General features: G+C 35.4%; 1 long non-coding RNA gene across 1 annotated transcript; it reads right to left on the bottom strand.

Annotated features, from left to right (window-relative positions):
- Positions 1-4,774: 4,774 nt before the first annotated feature.
- LOC140608316 (uncharacterized) lies at positions 4,775-16,284 on the bottom strand. The gene is made up of 4 exons (XR_012010335.1): positions 15,779-16,284; positions 14,168-14,435; positions 11,467-11,671; positions 4,775-4,945 (listed from the first exon to the last, which is right to left on the bottom strand). It is a non-coding gene; the product is annotated as an uncharacterized lncRNA (long non-coding RNA).
- Positions 16,285-17,608: the final 1,324 nt, after the last annotated feature.

Here is a 17,608-nt window from a genome sequence, read left to right as displayed (position 1 = left end):
GGTATCTAACTTGGGTGCCGCCATCTGCCCTTCCCCAGATAACGGCTGGTAAAGATCGGAAATGGTGACCAAAGTGGCTCCTTGGTCACAACTGTGATTGACAAGTTTCCTAAACCACTTCCTCTCCAGGTAATAATGTCCCTTGGTTTTGTGACTTCCTCATTTCACACAGCACTTAAAATTTTTCTCAAACCAAAGATATTCCTTTGATACAAAGAAAAACAAATGACATGACCCATTTTTTAATCAAAATTTAAAAGTCCTATTAGCATTATCAATACTTCAAACAAAATTTAAGAGACTTCCATTATTTTTATGGAACTGAATTTGGTGTAAACGATGATGTTAAAATTAATGTTTTTGTTCGTTTAGTACTCCACCTCTTTTTCAGTGTTTTCATGGTCTTGCCTTAGGCGTCCACACTTAATACTTGGGAATTGACAGCTAGCACCGCTCACACATAGAACTGTTTCTTTCCACACTTCTTTAGGACTTCTCCTAAGCAGTTTGTCACTGTAATGATGTTTACAAATTGTGACAGGGAGACTTGATTAGCTGCTCAGAGGAAAATGGATTTCTTATTATGACATTTTAAGACTTCACATTCTGGGATTTTAACACCATCTATGTAGGAGAAATGACCACAACCTAACAAGGTCTATAATGGTTACTTCTGACAAAACAACAAGACCTCCCTGTCACCTTATTTCACAGCAGCCAGGGTAATCATGTCCACAAATCATTCAAGGTTTGGTTTGGAAGAACAGGAAGGCTTACCTAAAATAAGTAATTAAAAATTCAGCCTGAAGCAACCCATTTTGAAAATTTCAAGTTCTTCTAAATTCCAGTAAGGCAGGAAATATGTTAAGGGGTTAGGCCCCCGGTAGAATTCAGAATTTCCTATCTTGACAGAAAAGTAGATGAGAATAGAAAAATGAATCTTAAAGTTTTTCAAGTATTTTAGCTTTACTTGTCTCTTTTCTCAGCAGGTATCTCATCCAGGAATTTAGAAGCAGAAGTCAGGGAAACTATGTATGCAGAGTCAAGACAATAAATTGCCTCTTTCAGGACCTGAAAGTGTCCCTTGAAATTGGATGCAGCTACAAGGTAAAGAACATGATCTCTATAAAACTTGAAAAATATATGTACAGTTCCATGTTGTGCATATTGACTACAAAACATACTATGTTACTAATGTTTAATATTAAAAATAGTCACCAATTTAAAAATTAATTAATGATTTGCAAATAAATATTTTCTGTTTTAAGAAAGTATAGTTGTTCTGGAAAGGCATGGTTCTAAATATATGTCCTTCTGGAAAAGGCAAAATTATAAAGAAAATAAAAAGATCAATGGTTATCATGGACTGGAGGAATGGAGGGATGATTAAGTGGAGCTCAGAGGATTTTTTAGGGCAGTACTATATGATATTTTAATGGTAAGTTCATGCCATTATGCATTTGTCAAAACCCATACAATGTGCAACACTTGGTGTGAACCCTAATGTAAATTATGAACTTAGGGTGAGAATGATGTGTCAGTGGTAGACTCATCAGTTGTAACAAATGTTCCACTCTGGTGTGTAATGTTGATAGTGGGGGAAGTTATGCATGTGTGAGGACCAAGGATATATAAGAAATCTCTGTGCTTTCACCTCAATTTTGCTGTGAACCTAAATATACTTTAAAAAATAAAGTCTGTGTTAAAAATATAATTGGAAGTTGAGTAAATAACACAATAAGAGATGGCCGTTACTGCTCGACAAAACTTCACATTAAGGAATCATAAGTAATTGCAATAAATATTTTAAGAGGAACTATATATGACACCAGGAATGAAGGTTAACCTCAAACGGAAACTCTTGTACAAAAACCCATAACCATCTGATTGCATGCAAAACAGAAACTTTATAATGAATCACATGTGATTATATACATATGTTCTCTACTGAGAACAAGAGGTTACAAAAAGTAGGCTTGCTTAGTGTATCCAGTTTGCAAACAGAAACATGCTTTAGCAATAAGATTTCCTCAGCTGAAAATAGAATTTTTGTGTTCAAGTTTGATCTATACCTACTTTCCATGATGTTGAATCAGTTCCTCTCTTTAATCTTGTTCTGAGAAGCCAGAATTTTGCTGGAATATCAGGTTGTTCAAGCATTTCAGAATGTTCATGCTGATTAACACGTATATTTGGAAAGGAATAGCAACCCTGTTTGATGTGTTTTCATGGGATAAACTCAGCATCTGTGTTCTTTTTGTTCTTTCACACCCATTTTTAAATTTATTTTAACAAGACTCCCTTCATATAGCCATGTTAGGAATTACCTTCTCCGTTGTAAAGACCAAAAAGGGGTGGGTTAGCAACAAGATCACACAGGCAGGCCGTCTAATGCCAAAGGAACACTTTGGAGAATAAAAGTTCATGGTAAAAGTAACTTTGATTCCACAGTGAAATTAACTTTGATGTATGTAAAAACATGGAAGCTCTTTCGTAGGTGGTCAGTTCAAATTCTGCATTCTCTGTAGGATAATTTCCTTCAAAGAAGTTACTTGCTCTACAGGAATTGTTTCCTCCTGAACCATGCTATCCTCCTTAGTGTGCCACATCTCATAAGTTCTCCAAACAAGTTATTCTCATAAAGTTTTTCTAAAAATACTCACAAAAAATAAAAATAAAAATAGTCACAGACTAAACATTTCATATCATAAGCCTATTTCTAACTTTTCTTGTGTATATAATAGCGTAAAATGAAAATAACTTTAGGGGACTTTTGATTTCCAACAAGATAATTATTAAAGAGAGAGTGTGGTAATGAGGTAAGCATCCCCTAAATTTCTCTCAGATGTAAAGATATTTGGTGTATATCTATGAATATTTTAAGAGATATTTAACTGCCTCAAATGTCAAGAATAGGAAAATGCCATTAGGTAAATGAAGAATGTGCTTGAACATAGAAAGAAACTGTACACCATATGAGGGTAAATCTGAAAACCATCTACAAATGAGAAATAAAAAACAATGCCAGGTTCAAGTTCAATGGAAACTCCCGCCAAGAGATCTAGCTATTACACATATGCAGAGGAATGCTGAGTATGAAGCATTACTCAATGAAAAAAAAATACCTGCATTCCTAATAGAAGGAGCACTTTAGAAATTATATAATTTTCTCAAAAGCTTCATAAATAGTTCCACCATGTGATTTATAAAAGTACAAAAAGATCCAATATCCTCCAGTACAGTAGAAAGCAAACAGACCTAACAATTACTATACAATTTAATATATATATATATATATATATATATATATATAAAATTTATTCTCTCAATTTCTGATTGGCGAGTTTTAGCCACAAAAAGTTCCAAAGCATTCAATTCTACAGAGTATGTGTATAAAACAAAAGCTTCTATATTTCAATTTATTCAAACCTTTTCAAAAAATAAATAATAGAAACAGATTATGTTTATCTGAGGACACAGCACTGACAAGAGCAGGAAGACAGATTGATGAACAAAAGTCTCTTTCTATCTCCAGACATTATGATGGATGGCAGAGCTAGACCACAAATCAAAGAGATATAATGCAATTTACAATGTTTTTAAAAGTTTTTCATCCCATTCTTTAAATTCTGAAAATGACAGAACATTTATTCTTTCACAAAATTATGTTCATAATGAAAACTTTAGAAGAAAAATAGAAGCAGGTTGATTTTCCCACTTCCCATTTTTGTGTCACGTTGTTTATGTGCCACCCAGATCCTTTACTTCCCCTAAGCTCTACTTTTTAGCAAAGCCGGTGACAAACATAGGATGTATTCTTTATCTCATTGCTGTACTCTATCATAGAAAATAAAATTGAAGGATTCAACTGGCTTCAAGTCCTTGGGGTTAGACTCATCATCAGCAAGGGTGTGAGAGCCTCAGGAGATGGTGATTTGCTCTCCTGCTCCCACTTCCATGACATCAGCTTTGCTTTTATTTTACTTGTTGGGCTTCCATGTGGATGCTTGTTTAAAGAAAGAGTTCTTCTAGTGAGGCCTGGGTGGCTCAGCAGTTGATCATCTGCCTTAGGCCTCAGGGCATGATCCCTGGGTCCTGGAATTGAGTCCCGCATTGCGTTCCCCACAGGAAGCCTGCTTCTCCCTCTGCCTATGTCTCTGCCTCTCTCTGTATGTCTCTCATGAATAAATAAATAAATCTTTTTTTAAAAAATGAGTTCTTCTCTATCATAGATTGTAAAAACCATTATCCTAGAGAGTTTAAACTCTCTGCATTTAAATTCATTTGACCAGATGCCTTATTTCTGTATCTGATTAATATACCGAGGAAAAGATAGGTCAGCAATAGAAGGCAAAAGACAAAGTGAGAGAGTCTGATCAATCTATGTTACATAACTCCAAGTATTTCATTTAAAAAGTACAAAAATAGGAGGTGTAGATTGGGGAAACTCCAGGCATAATTATTAAAGAAATGTCCTCATTCCCACTTTGTAAACCTTCTACTCACATGCCTTTTGAGGCTCAATATCCTACATTTTCCCTTTTTGTGTCTACATTTGTATCCTTATCCCAATAGCTTACTTTATTTCAATTTAAGTTCGTAGGTTGTTTTTGCATTGGTAAAGCCTTATTCGTAATGCATTGTCCTATTAATTAAAGGCATAGGAATATGATTTTGAGATCTGAAAGAGATAAAATACCTTTGAATCCAACTTCTAAGGAAGATCGACTGATAAACTTCACAAAGACTCAAAGTACAAAATATATCTGTTTATTTCCCAACAAATGTTTATTGTGTTGTTACTGAGATCCACATAGGCCTTTAAAAAAACATTCCAAGAAGACTCATAATCTCAAGGTGGAGGAATAACTGGTGCAGGTATGTCTTTCAGCCTTAGAAATCCAGAATTGCAGTTTTGTCCATTTACTCAGGAGCAGGAGGGGCTCTGTAAATGTAGAGCAAAGATCATAGGATTTGAAATCAAAGCTGCAGGTTTGAGTTCTGGCTGCACCTCTTATTAGCTGTTTGTATTCTTAAGCAAGTGACTTAATCCCCCCTGCCCCCGAAAGAAAGAAAAGAAAGAAAGAAAGAAAGAAAGAAAGAAAGAAAGAAAGAAAGAAGAAAGAAAGAAAGAAAGAAAGAAAGAAAGAAAGAAAGAAAGAAAGAAAGAAAGAAAGAAAGAAAGGTCAAGGAATAATACCTACCTCATAGGGTTGTTGTGAAGATCAGATGAGATGATGCATATAAAAGAATTTTATATACTGTCCTGGGCTAAACACGTGTTGGTTAGATTGGCTTCTGGCAAGAAAGAGACTTCCTAAAGAAAGGGGGACTTCTACGTGTGGGTAGGCACCCAGCAGGGATTCCCTTCTGGCAGCCTTTGAAGGCTGATAAGTATCTCCAACAGCTGCTTAAGAGAATACAGGGACCCAGCTAGAGGGCAAGGGTCATGACCTTTGCCCTTTTGCTCTCAGCTCAAAGGACATCTGCTAAAGATCCCCTGCAGGGAAATCTAACTCTAAGGAGGGAGGCCCAGGGAATGTTTCAAGGGATCCTAACTCCAATAGTCAGAAGAACCCTGAGGATGTTAACTTTGTAATTAAACTTATTTTACCTATTCTATCACTTCTAATTCAAATTTAACCTCTACTCTGTTAGAATTTAAGAGGTTATATTTGTAACACATATATTAATACCCATAATTTATACTATTTGTTCATATTTATATATGTATATTTTTTACAATATATAAATTTATTATAAATGTACACATATACTGCAGATCTGTGTAATATATATCTCACATAACATATAGGTGTTCTACAGAGAAAAACAACTGGAAGAATATTTACCAAAATGTTAGGGATGCTTCCTCCTGGAAGATAAAACTTTTTTTTTTTTATTTTCTTATTTTTATTTTCTTTTTTGCTTATCTCTATTTTTCAAGTATTTTTAAAATTTCTTTTAGAATGAGATATTAACAATACAATTTTCTGGTTAAAATATATTGCTTGCATGAGTTCAACCCATTTTAAGTTATTTTTTCATCTATTAAGTGATTTAATGAATCTTGTGATAATGAATCTTGTTTTTGTTTCTTTTTTATTCTTTTTTTTGTTTATTTCACTTGGATTTTCTCTTAAGAAAAGTTTATTTTACTTACATTTTCTACTACTTTCTACTTGGATTTTCTTTTGTTTCTTCTTGTTTTTCTTTTCCTTGCTATTTAGTTCCCCATTTGTTGTATTTTTCATATTGTATTTTTACTGAATATGGCAAGTATAAAGCTGAGGATTATATCCTTAAGAATTGCTCATAACTTGACCAAGGAAACTGTGCCTTTTCCCTTCCAATTAGTCCTGCAGTCACCACCTTTCACCTCGAATATCTCAGAGTAGAACTACTTAGTTTTTCAAATACAAAATTGGAAAACTAGACAGGTTAACCAACTAGAATTATCCAGCAAGCAAATATTAAATCCATCTTTAGCATCAGTAAAGATTATTTCAAAGCATAACAATACCTTCAACATATATCTGTTTACCTTCGGTCCACAGCCCAGAGCCACGATCTACCTGTCTATCTACACCTGCACTCAGAGTCAACATGCCAAAATGGAACCCATCATTCCTTCACTCCTCCAGAAAAACTATTCCTCCTTGTTCCCCTTTCTCCTAAAGAAAAGGAACTCCCCTCATGCCTTTTAGCACTCCACAGGAATTACTGACATTGCCATTCAACCAGGTGTCCAAGTCAGAAACTTGGAGATCATCCTACACGCTCCATCCTCCCTAGTTCCCATACCAAATTATCTAATTATGCCTCTTTAATGCCTGTGCAGTTCTGTGCTTTTCAAGCTGAAATATGACATCCATGGACAGTGATGTCATAACAGGTAATATATGAATGCACAGAAGGAACACAATGAATCTTCCTGGAATGCCTTCCCTCACCCTTTGTCATCTTCATATTAACAAGTGATTTTGAACATCACATTTCATAAAATAAGTGCATTCAAAATGAACGTGTTTTTTGGAGATGGTGTGTAACAATTCAAAGAAATATGGGGTCCATTTGCTATAACCCCAAAGTTTTCACAACTACTTCCTTATGTTACTGGTGTGCTTTAGCAGAAATATTTTAGAAGAATTACTCATAGTAAATCTTGGGTCCTTAAGTATTGCTCCTGACTTGACCAAGATCTTCTTCCTCTCTTTTTGTGTGGCCACATGGCTTCTTCATTTCCCACTGGGCTACTGGGACAGCCATCATAACTCACTCAGCTCCAAATATCCCCCACATGCACACTGACCTCAGAGTGCCATGTGCAAATCACTAACCTGATCCTGTCATTTTCATATACCAAATCATTCAATGGTACCTACTTCATGCAGAATACAGTAAAAGCCCCTTAGTATGACATATAGTGCTTTTCAAATCTGGCCCCTGCTCTCTCAGAGTTCTCAGCTCTACCCTCCTCCATCCCATCCTATGAGTTACTTGCAATTTGCCAACCATATGCTCTCTCAAAGACCTTTTGCATACAAAGTACCTCTCCTATATGTTCTGCTCACCTGCTTAATCAAACATACTATAATACTCAGTTCCAGCATCACTTCTGAAAGTCCATTCTGAATTTTCCAGAATTGTTTGGGTTCCTCTCTTGGGTGCCTGAATAACACTCATTCTTGGTAATCCCCAGCCACAAACCCTGTCCCCTTATACAGAGCTCCTGAAAACAGGGATCATGTGTTGTTCATCTCTGATCTCTATTGCACTCTGTCGTTCCTCTGAGATCATTGCTAAGGATACCTTCCTTTGCATCAGAGGGTCTCAAATGCACTGCATAACCAAACTGCATCAGAATTAGCTGGAATATGTTTTCAATGTAAAGATTCCTTGGTCTCTGCAATTTTGACTCAGTAGTTCTGGATTAAAGCCCTAAGGACTAAATCAAAACTTTTTAAAAAAATAATAGTAATTTTAAAACTCCTCAGGTCATTTGATGCAGCTTATCCATAGGCTAGCATTTGGACCCACTACATTCAACAACCGTGATTATCTTGATAGCATTTAAATATTAAAACAGCAACAACATACTTTTATTATTAAAGCAATTACAACTGCCTTCTTAAAATGCACTAATTTAATGGTATTCTTTTTGCTTCAGTGTGGTATTTCTGCAGTTGAATAGCTTACTATATATATATATATATATATATATATATATATATGCTATTAGTATCGATTTCTTTTTTTTAATTTTTTAATTTTTTAGTATCAATTTCAATAAGGAAGACTGCTTCTGATTTTGTGTTCAAATTCTTGTTTTTTCTTTTTCTTTTCAAATTCTTGAGAGCTTCTTACTATAGATTCTAAATCCTTAACTACTATGGTTATGAGAGTTGTACACCATCCACTTATAAAAATAAACCCAAAATTCAGTTTCAAAATCACTGCACAGATGTTAGAGGAGGAAGATGAGTCTATTTCTTTCAGTAAAGAATCTCAGAACAACCATTGACTATTTTTCTGCTGAGCTTCTGGCACTGGCATCTTCATAGAAGAGGGAGATGGATGAACGCAAGTGATAATCTCACAATGATAAACAAGAACACAAACAAAAACTCAGATAGGGAGTTTTTCCAACATCCAAAGTTAATTCCCATCAATCACACTGGATCTGAAAACAGATATATGGGGTGTGACATTTAGTGAAATGACATTTTAAAAACCATCTGCCACATATCATAAACCCAAATAAGTATTATCCTTTTATAAAATTTATTTTCATTAGAGGCTTTAGACATTTTCCATTGCTGCCACTGTGAACTAAGATCCTAGATCTCTTTTGAAAGTAAAAGAAAATGACTTCAAAAATGCAAAGGTGACAAATTGTGTTGATAACAGATTTGATTTTTGAAAACAGCCTGAAGATGCATGGCTCCAATTCTGACAAAAAGTTGAAAAAAAAATAAAAAAAAATACAATTATATAGTGAAAATAATTTTTAACATTAGATCTAAAGCAAGCTTCAAAAGTATATATTTAAAAGGTTTACAAAAAAATAAAAAATAAAAGGTTTACAAAATGATACTATCATTTGAATAATAAAGATTCCTATGATGTATTCTAATATATTTTTAAAGTACATTTTTCCTTTTTTTTAAGATTTTTTATTTATTTTTATTCGAGAGAGAGAGAGAGAAGCAGAGACACAGGCAGAGGGAGAAGCAGGCTCCATGCAGGGAGCCCGATGCGGGACTCTATCCTGGAACTCCAGGATCACGCCCTGGGCGAAGGCAGGTGCTAAACCACTGATCCACCCAGGGATCCCCTCTAATATAATATTTATTTGTAAGTTTATGTGCTAGAAAGTGAATAAAGCCAGTATGTTATTTTATAGTCATACTTCATAAACTTTGAGATAGAAATTATTAGTTTAAGATTGGGCTTTTTCAACTACTTTAAATATTTATATAATTTCAAAATTAAATCTTTAAAAAAAGGGAGAAAAAAGTTTTTTTCCAATTTGCATAAGGATAGCCAAAGCAACAGATGGCTCCTGTCTCTGTTCTTCTCCCAGCTCTGTTCTCTATGTAGATTTTCTGTAATGTTCAAAACAATTCTTCATTGAGAGCAAGAATTTAGAAAAAGAAATAGTCAAGGTGCTAACTAAAAGAACTACTTTCATAGAAAGCAGCAAGTACTTGGCATGATAAAAATAAGTTCTGTAGGAGACTTGAGAAATACAGCGTTGCATCTGAGGTGTATCATTTCTGGATGCAAAAGATCTGCATAAGATGTAAATCATAGAGAAGGGGAGGTGAGAGGGCACCAAGATCCTCTCCATCTTAGGATCTAACTCAAATTTGGGCAAAACTGAGGAGACCAAGCTCTGAAGCCCTTCTCTCCTCCCCCCTTCAATTATTACATCCCTCCTGTTAGTGATCCTTATTAAGATATTAGCTAATTATTACTTAAGGAATACAAAGTATTCAACCCTAGCACATAATGCAGTAAATGAGCTGAAGACAAATGTCTCCCCTCACCACAGAGATAATCTCCCTATTGCCCTTCAATGGCCATAGAGCCTTGAGATTGTTCCTTCATCCTCTCCTGCTAAGTATCACCCTGAAGGTGTACTTACATTTTTGTTAAGTTTGTGAAGAGAAAACAAAGTTCAAAATTCAAGGAGGAAAAGCTAGATGTCAGATCTGAGGAGATGTTATTGTACAGACGACTTCTGACCTCATTTTTCTGACTCACACCAGGCTGGTGGCCAACAATTCCACCTCCTGGTGGTGCTTATTCACCCTGCCCCACACATCCACACTGCTTTCTCTGCACTGCCCTGGGTGAGGCATGGTGGGATTGTTCAGCAAATATGTCAGTGACATCTATATTAAAAAAAAAAAAAAAAGAATTCTTTGACATTGATGTTGGATGACTGAGTCAGTTTTCTAGTTTTCTCTGCTCATTTGTAGGAATAATCAAAATTGCCTCTCTCTGCTGAAGAAGTACCTTGTATCTTGACATTATTATGATAGAAACATCTCAAGGAAGGGAAGAAAGTCACTCTTTCGATGACTGAGATGTATTTCATTTGAAAGTTTAAAAGGGTGATACCTCATCTGGAAATTAAAGCATCACATTTAAGATGTATTCTTGTCAGACGCATAAATACCTAGAAGGTGTGTATCACAGAGTAATGGAGGTGGGAAACACCTAAGGCCCAAATCCTCATTCTGATAACAGATTCCTGAGCCCTGTGTTCTCTAACCAACTCTCAGTTTGAGTTTGATTCAGTACTTGTCACCTCACACTTCCCTAAATAATCTGTGTTTTTCCCCCACCTCCAAAATTAAGATTAATAATAATAAAGCTTGCAATATTTATAAATAAAATAAGTGTATTATAAAACTGAAGATTTGAGTTGAGGAATACCACTGAGAATGTTACTCACTTTTTGTCTTCCCATGTTTATCCTAGGTTGGTGTTACTTAGGAAATTGGAGTTACAGCTATGTTTTACACACATTCATATTTGATAATGTAAATGTATATTGTAGACTTTATAAATAAGACTATATATTTAGTCAAGCCTATACTTCCACAGTTGTCTTTTTCTTCATTTTTTGATAGAAACTTACTAAAAGTAATATTGCCAATGAAGGAAAGCATCCAAATTTATTCTTCAGAGCAAAATAGAAATAAAACTAATTTATGTGATTTTCAACTCAAGCAATAAAATGAGAGCATTTCATTAATTTCTGCTTCAAAGACATATTTTAGTATGACACAATCATAAATATTCATGTAATAATAATGGTAACAATAATAAGTGTCTGTCCTTTGAATGTAGATAAGTCTCCAGCTACATATGATGGAAGCTCTAGGAAAAAATTATAAAGTCAAATTAAGTATGCTGATGGCACAATCTTGATTTCTTTTTAGGTAATCTTACCTGCTTTCAGAGCACAATCTTCCATTTCTCACTTCTCGGCTCCTAGGTGTGTACTGTTCTCACAGCTGGTAAGCTCCAGGAAGGCCTGTTCCTCTCTCATCCTGACTTTTGCGATAATTCCTCAGGGCCCACTGATTGCAGACACACACTGCCTCCTGGCTCTAAGTCACCACACCTTCAGATTCCACCAAATACCAGTTCCCTTCTAGCAAGAGTTAAAACAGATAAGTTTGAGCTATCGAGCTTCTACAGAGGTAGGCATCAGTTTTTTTTTTTGTCATTCTCCCTATTATGTACCATGAAGTGTCATCTTTTCTTAGACCCAGATTTTCCCTGTTTATACTGCAAACCACGTTTTTAACCACCCTAATAAAGGACGCAGTAGAATACCCAAGTGAGGCACAGACTGTCTCCAATGCCTAAAGAGTCCATTGAGTCACTTGGCCTCCTCTTTGATAGAGAAGCATGAAGAGACAGCAGTATTTTTCTTGACTGCTGAAGGAATTAAATATTCTGTGAATTCACCCACATTGTCTCTAAATACTTTACCTTAGTATACTCCCAGCACTCTGCAGGTGAGAAGTATTCAATAAACATCTGCTGAATTTCAAGATCACTATAAGGAATAAACCCCAAGTAGTAGCTCTCGGGCTCTGAATTAATTACTAATTATATCATCCTACTGCCCTTCAGATTCATCCATCAATGGCTTCAGCTGACATTCCTAACATGCTGGAAGTCCAATATAAGCAAAATATTCACAAAAAGACAAAACAGGGCTAAAAGTTAAACTATCAGTATCTGACATATGGATAGTGATAAGTGCTGGGACATGTGTACAAAATTTGAAAAGAAGAAATATTTTCACAAAGTTTTCCAAAATAAGAATGAAGTCAGCATTCAAACAAAACATTTGAATTGAATAATGAAGTCAGCATTGAACAAAATGTTTCTCAGACAGTACTAGTCATCAGAATTAGCTGCATAATCCAGAACAGAGAAATGCATAAAGACAGAAAACATATGAGTGGTTGCTAAGGTCTAAGGGAAGGAGAGAAGGAATGGAGCACAACTGCCAGTGGGAATGGGGTTTCCTTTTGGGGTGATGAACAAGTCCTGGAACTTATGTCACTGAATTATACACTTTAAATGTCTAAAATGGTGTATTTTATGTTATATTTTTTTAACCACAATTCTTTTTAAAAATATAACCTACAGAACAGAGAATTATTTTAAAGTTGTGGACACCAAACCCGTTTCAGGGATGGTGTGGGAAAAAACAATAAATGGTGAAACAAGAAGTATAAGTCTAAGAATATCTAAGAGAAAGGGGGAGTGGATACCTAGATTAAATGAAATCAAATTTCCATTAGAGCTTTATGTGTTACTGTGCAACCAAGATTTCACTATTTAAAAAAAAAAATCCAAACATGTAGTTCAGTGGAAGTGGTCCACAGGACTTGCAGCATGTAATTAAATTAGCCATCAGATCAAGACAGTGACTAGCACATTTCCCTATCTTTTACATGGCAGTTTACCATGGTAAAGAATAATAGTCTTCTCTTTGAAAGATAGAATTTACATAAGTGCATTCATTGTTTTGCATTCTAAAGCCAAGTTATGGCATTTAGGAGTTTATTCTTAGTATTGCCTCCTATACAATAGGTTTATAGCTCAGGGACATAATAAGTAATGGATTTAAATGATTTCTTCTGATATATAGTTCCGCCAGTAAACATGTATCCCTGTTGGATGCTCCAACATTGCTTTTTAAGAGTGAAACTCAATGAAATTACATAACTGGAGACTGTACCGAGAACCCTTGGCTGTCCTATAAATATTAATAGAATCAAAATGCAAACACGGGGACTGAGAATGCCTAGAAGTAAGAAGTCCTTGCTGAATTAGGATCATCTACAATGCTACAATATAAAAAACATTACAGTCTAAATAAGCCCCGTTTTTATTCAGTTCTATCAAGATATCTTAACTCAGAGAGGCAGTCTTGGGATAATTTAGTTTTTGAGACCATCTGTCTCTTTGAATGAGCTTTATTCAAATGAATGAATTTAAGCTAAAGCTATAAAAATTGGTCAGCAGCAACTGATTATTTGGTCAACTAGCTTCTTCCTCCTCTCAGTTTCTAGAGCAATTTTTATGCTTAAATGACCAAATAGAGTCATGGTATCATTGGGGCTTCCTCCCTCATTAGACTCAAGAGATCACTGAAGTCAGGGATGATGTCTTTCTTATGCTTGTCATCCCAGATTCTGACTTCAGAGTCAGTTGGCATTAATAATTATTTCTTTAGAAAGACAGGCTTCAAATAAGCAAAACTTTAATCAGCAAGTCTACAATGTACACAGTGGTCAGTTATGGTCTCTAAACCAGATGATAAGAAAAATTAGTATATTGGGTGCCTGAGTGGCTTAGTCGGTTAAGTGTCTGCTTTTGGCTCAGGTCATGATCCTGGGGTCCTGGGATTGAGCCCCACATCAGGCTCCCTGCTCAGCATGGAGTCTGCTTCTCCTTCTGCCCCTCCTCCCACTTGTGCACATGTGAACACATGCTCTCTTTTTCTCTCCATCTCTTGCAAAAAATAAATAAATAAAAAGTTTTTGTTTTTAATGATTATATTCCCTACAGACATATCAAAACAACAATAACACAATAACAACAACAAAACAAAACCAGATCCTACCTGAGCTCCTAAAGGGTCCCAGTGTAATAAAGAGAAGACAGATTAGGGGAATTTGGTACATTTTGTGGACTTTGTGATGGCTTTTCAGACTCCATAGTTGCAGTTTGCTTGGTTTGCTTGGTATTCTGTAACCAAAATTGCAACCAGATATTCTGCCCCAAATCCACTCCAAAGAGAGAAACTTTCTATTTCATCAGTAAACTGGTTGAAATATCTTCTCCAATATCCACTCTGTTCTATCATGTTCCTTTACCATAACAACAGTCACCTATGATGAGCAGTAGAAAGAAGGTTTCAGTTCAGTGACACTTTGGATCCTGTCTTTTTTGTGACCTTCCATAATGGAAGAACCACAAATCAAGCCAATTTATTCCAGAGGTTTCTGATCATTTCAGAAACTTCCTGCTACCCCACCATAAGCTAAATCCAATATTGTGTTTTGAAAGTCCCAAATTTCCAAAAGTGTATGTGTTTATTGGATTAAGCAGAGTGGTTTCTGATCAAGAAGGCTATAAAACGCTATTGATAAGAGAAAAAAAATGCAAGCTGGCTTAGAGAGTATCCTGGAGCAATTAGTTGAAAAACAAGAAAATCAAGAAAAATCGTCCCACAGAACACATTTACTCAGTACCTTTTTGCTTGTTCAGATTCCTGGTCAGAACAAACTAAAAATAACAAAAACAATAATGATGATGCTGCTCATAGCATAAAGAACCTTTTTTGAGGGTCTACTCTGTGTCAGGCAGTATGATAAATATTTTATGTCTATAAATACATTTAATTTCCACTTCACTTTCACTAGGCAGCTAATATTATTATCCCCATTTGTGGTTGAGGAGACTGAGGCAGGGAGAATGGGTTGAATAACTTCTGGAAACTTTACCCAGGCAGCAAATGGTGGAGGTAGAAGCCCACACTCTTACACAAAATGGCTTCTCCTGGAGTGGTGTAAACCCTGCTCCTCTTCGGAGTCTTTCAGTCCTAATCTGTGTGAATAATATGCATCCAGGTGGCTTCATATTAATCAAATATATAAAGTTTCTACTTCATGAAAAGCAGAAAAAATGTCTACAATACTATAACTGAGAAACACTCCAATCTCTCTCTCTCTCCCTGTAAAAAGCTAGACAACCTAGTAGCTGAAAAATACTGATGTCACTTGAAAGAAATTGCATCTTGTCCTGCTCTGTTGTTCTCCAATTTTGGGCCTCAACCAGTTGGAAACTGGTATGAATGTGTATAATGATGACCTCTGAATGATCATTGTGAAATGACTTTCCCTGGTAATGTTAGATTTATCTGATGATTTTAATACCCTTCATTCTAAAATGCTATTATCCTGAGTGCATGCAGGGGACAGTACACTTAGTCATAAGTGATGGATGAATTCATTATCTTCAGCCAATTTTAATGGGTCATCTAGAAAGGAAATCACCAGTCAGTTTTGGCTATTGAGCATTGCTACCTCACGTACCTTATTAAGCCAAATATAAAAATGGGTGGTTTTTCATTTTCCTGTCAGACAACAAAGGTCACTGATCACAAGCTTGAGAGACACTGAGGTTTATTTCTCTTTGGCCTGAAATAATGGATAAGCATTGAAGTTTTTACCTTTTTCCACTTCGAACTGGATATTTCAGAACTGTGCACCCTGAAAAGAGGGACGGTGTTTTGCAGGAATTCAGAATGAGGAATTCCTCATTCCTGTAGAGAAATGGAAAGTTGACGTTAATGTATTCCCTGTGTGACATTGTTAATCTAATGGCACTATTGAATCCTAAGGCTTCAGCCCCATCATTAGGAGCTGGAAGTAAACACATCAGTGTGGGATAGAAGTAGCTTTACCCATGAGTATCACAGGTTCTCTGCCACCCACAGCTACAAGAAACTGATAATATTTAACACAAAAAAAAAGTATTGTGCTCCATGTCTCAACCTAGCTTTTCTGGTCTTGGTTGGGAAATCCCAACATTTAATCTTTTAAATTATCAGCTTTCATTTGACTCATCAACTTGAACTTTTCCTCTCAGATGCAGTTCTGAACATCAGACAATCAACAGCTTTTGATTATAGTAATGGTAAAACAGGTGTATATTTTAGGATCTGAATTTGCTATGAGCTAAGCTTTTCCTGCTGTTAGTCCCTGATTGTGTAAGATTGACTTCACGAAATTTTAATGCATTTATATACTGAATAATTATTTTGCTTTATCATGAAAACGCCATGACTAACAAATTCTGTGTTAGTAAATTGTTGAATTCTGCAATGAGGATTTTTAAAGAAAAGAATTAAAGAGAGAAGCATGTTATAAATATTCTAATACCAATGTGTTATACCAGAATAACCTAGAAAAGATATTGAGACTATACTGTAATTCCTGGGTAGAATTAAAATGGAAATAGCTGCCGGAATGTTCAGAAAATAATGGAAAATTTATTTGATTTGACCCAGTTCTTCATTTTAACATCTTTAATTAAGAAATTATCATTTTACTTTGTATTGTGGTTATTGTATTCAGTAGAAAAAGCCTCTCAAAAATTAAAAAATCTTGGGAAAACCTCAATAAGTTATATTTGTAGTAGTGGAGTTGATCTATAGAAGGAGGAAGTTTGAGGAAGAAGTCTTAGCCCAGACACTCTGGTTGCCCGCTGTGGAAGTTCTCATGGACTTCTCTGGAACACCAGGAGTCTGTCTGAAATCAGTGGGCTGGCCTCATAATCTTAGCAAATAGACCATAACTTGGGGATTTGTTTTCACTCAATGATTCCTTCTTAAAGATAGTCTTTTAGGGACACTTGCCTGAAAAGTAAATGTATACCTTACTAACATTTTTCTATATGTAATGATTTCACCTGGAGCTTCTTTGAGGCTTACAAATTCTAGCTTTTAAATCCAGCTTTAAAAAATCACAAAATTTGTTCTAAATAATAAAGTAGTAAGCAAATCAGAATTTAAAAGTTATGATTAGGGATCCCTGGGTGGCTCAGTGGTTGAGTGTCTGCCTTGGGTCCAGGGCATGATTCCGGAGTCCTGGTATCAATCCCACGTCGGGCTTCCTGCATGGAGCCTGCTTCTTCTTCTGCCTGCCTGTGTCTCTGCCTCTCTCTCTCTCTCTCTCTCTCTCTCTCTCTCTGTGTGTCTCTCATGAGTGAATAAATAAAATCCTAAAAAAGTTATCATTATTTCAGAAAGCATATTTCTTCTTACTATTTAGCTATACAACAGAATAAATATATTAAATGCATAATGATAATAATTTTCTATAAAAATCAACTGAACTAGTGAATTTCATTAGGTTTGGCTTTTTTCTACAACAAGCTGAACTATAACTATACAAATATTAGTATGTACTTTTAATTAAGCGTAATTGTTTAAGAATTCTTTGATATCCGGTGTGATATTTCCTATCAGTTTATAGGTATGGGAATAACATTCAATATG

Source organism: Canis lupus, chromosome 17 (assembly GCF_048164855.1).
Source record: "Canis lupus baileyi chromosome 17, mCanLup2.hap1, whole genome shotgun sequence".
Classification (NCBI taxonomy): Eukaryota; Metazoa; Chordata; class Mammalia; order Carnivora; family Canidae; genus Canis; species Canis lupus.
Note: the sequence above shows the minus strand (reverse complement) of the source record. Positions and strands in the feature narration are given on the sequence as shown.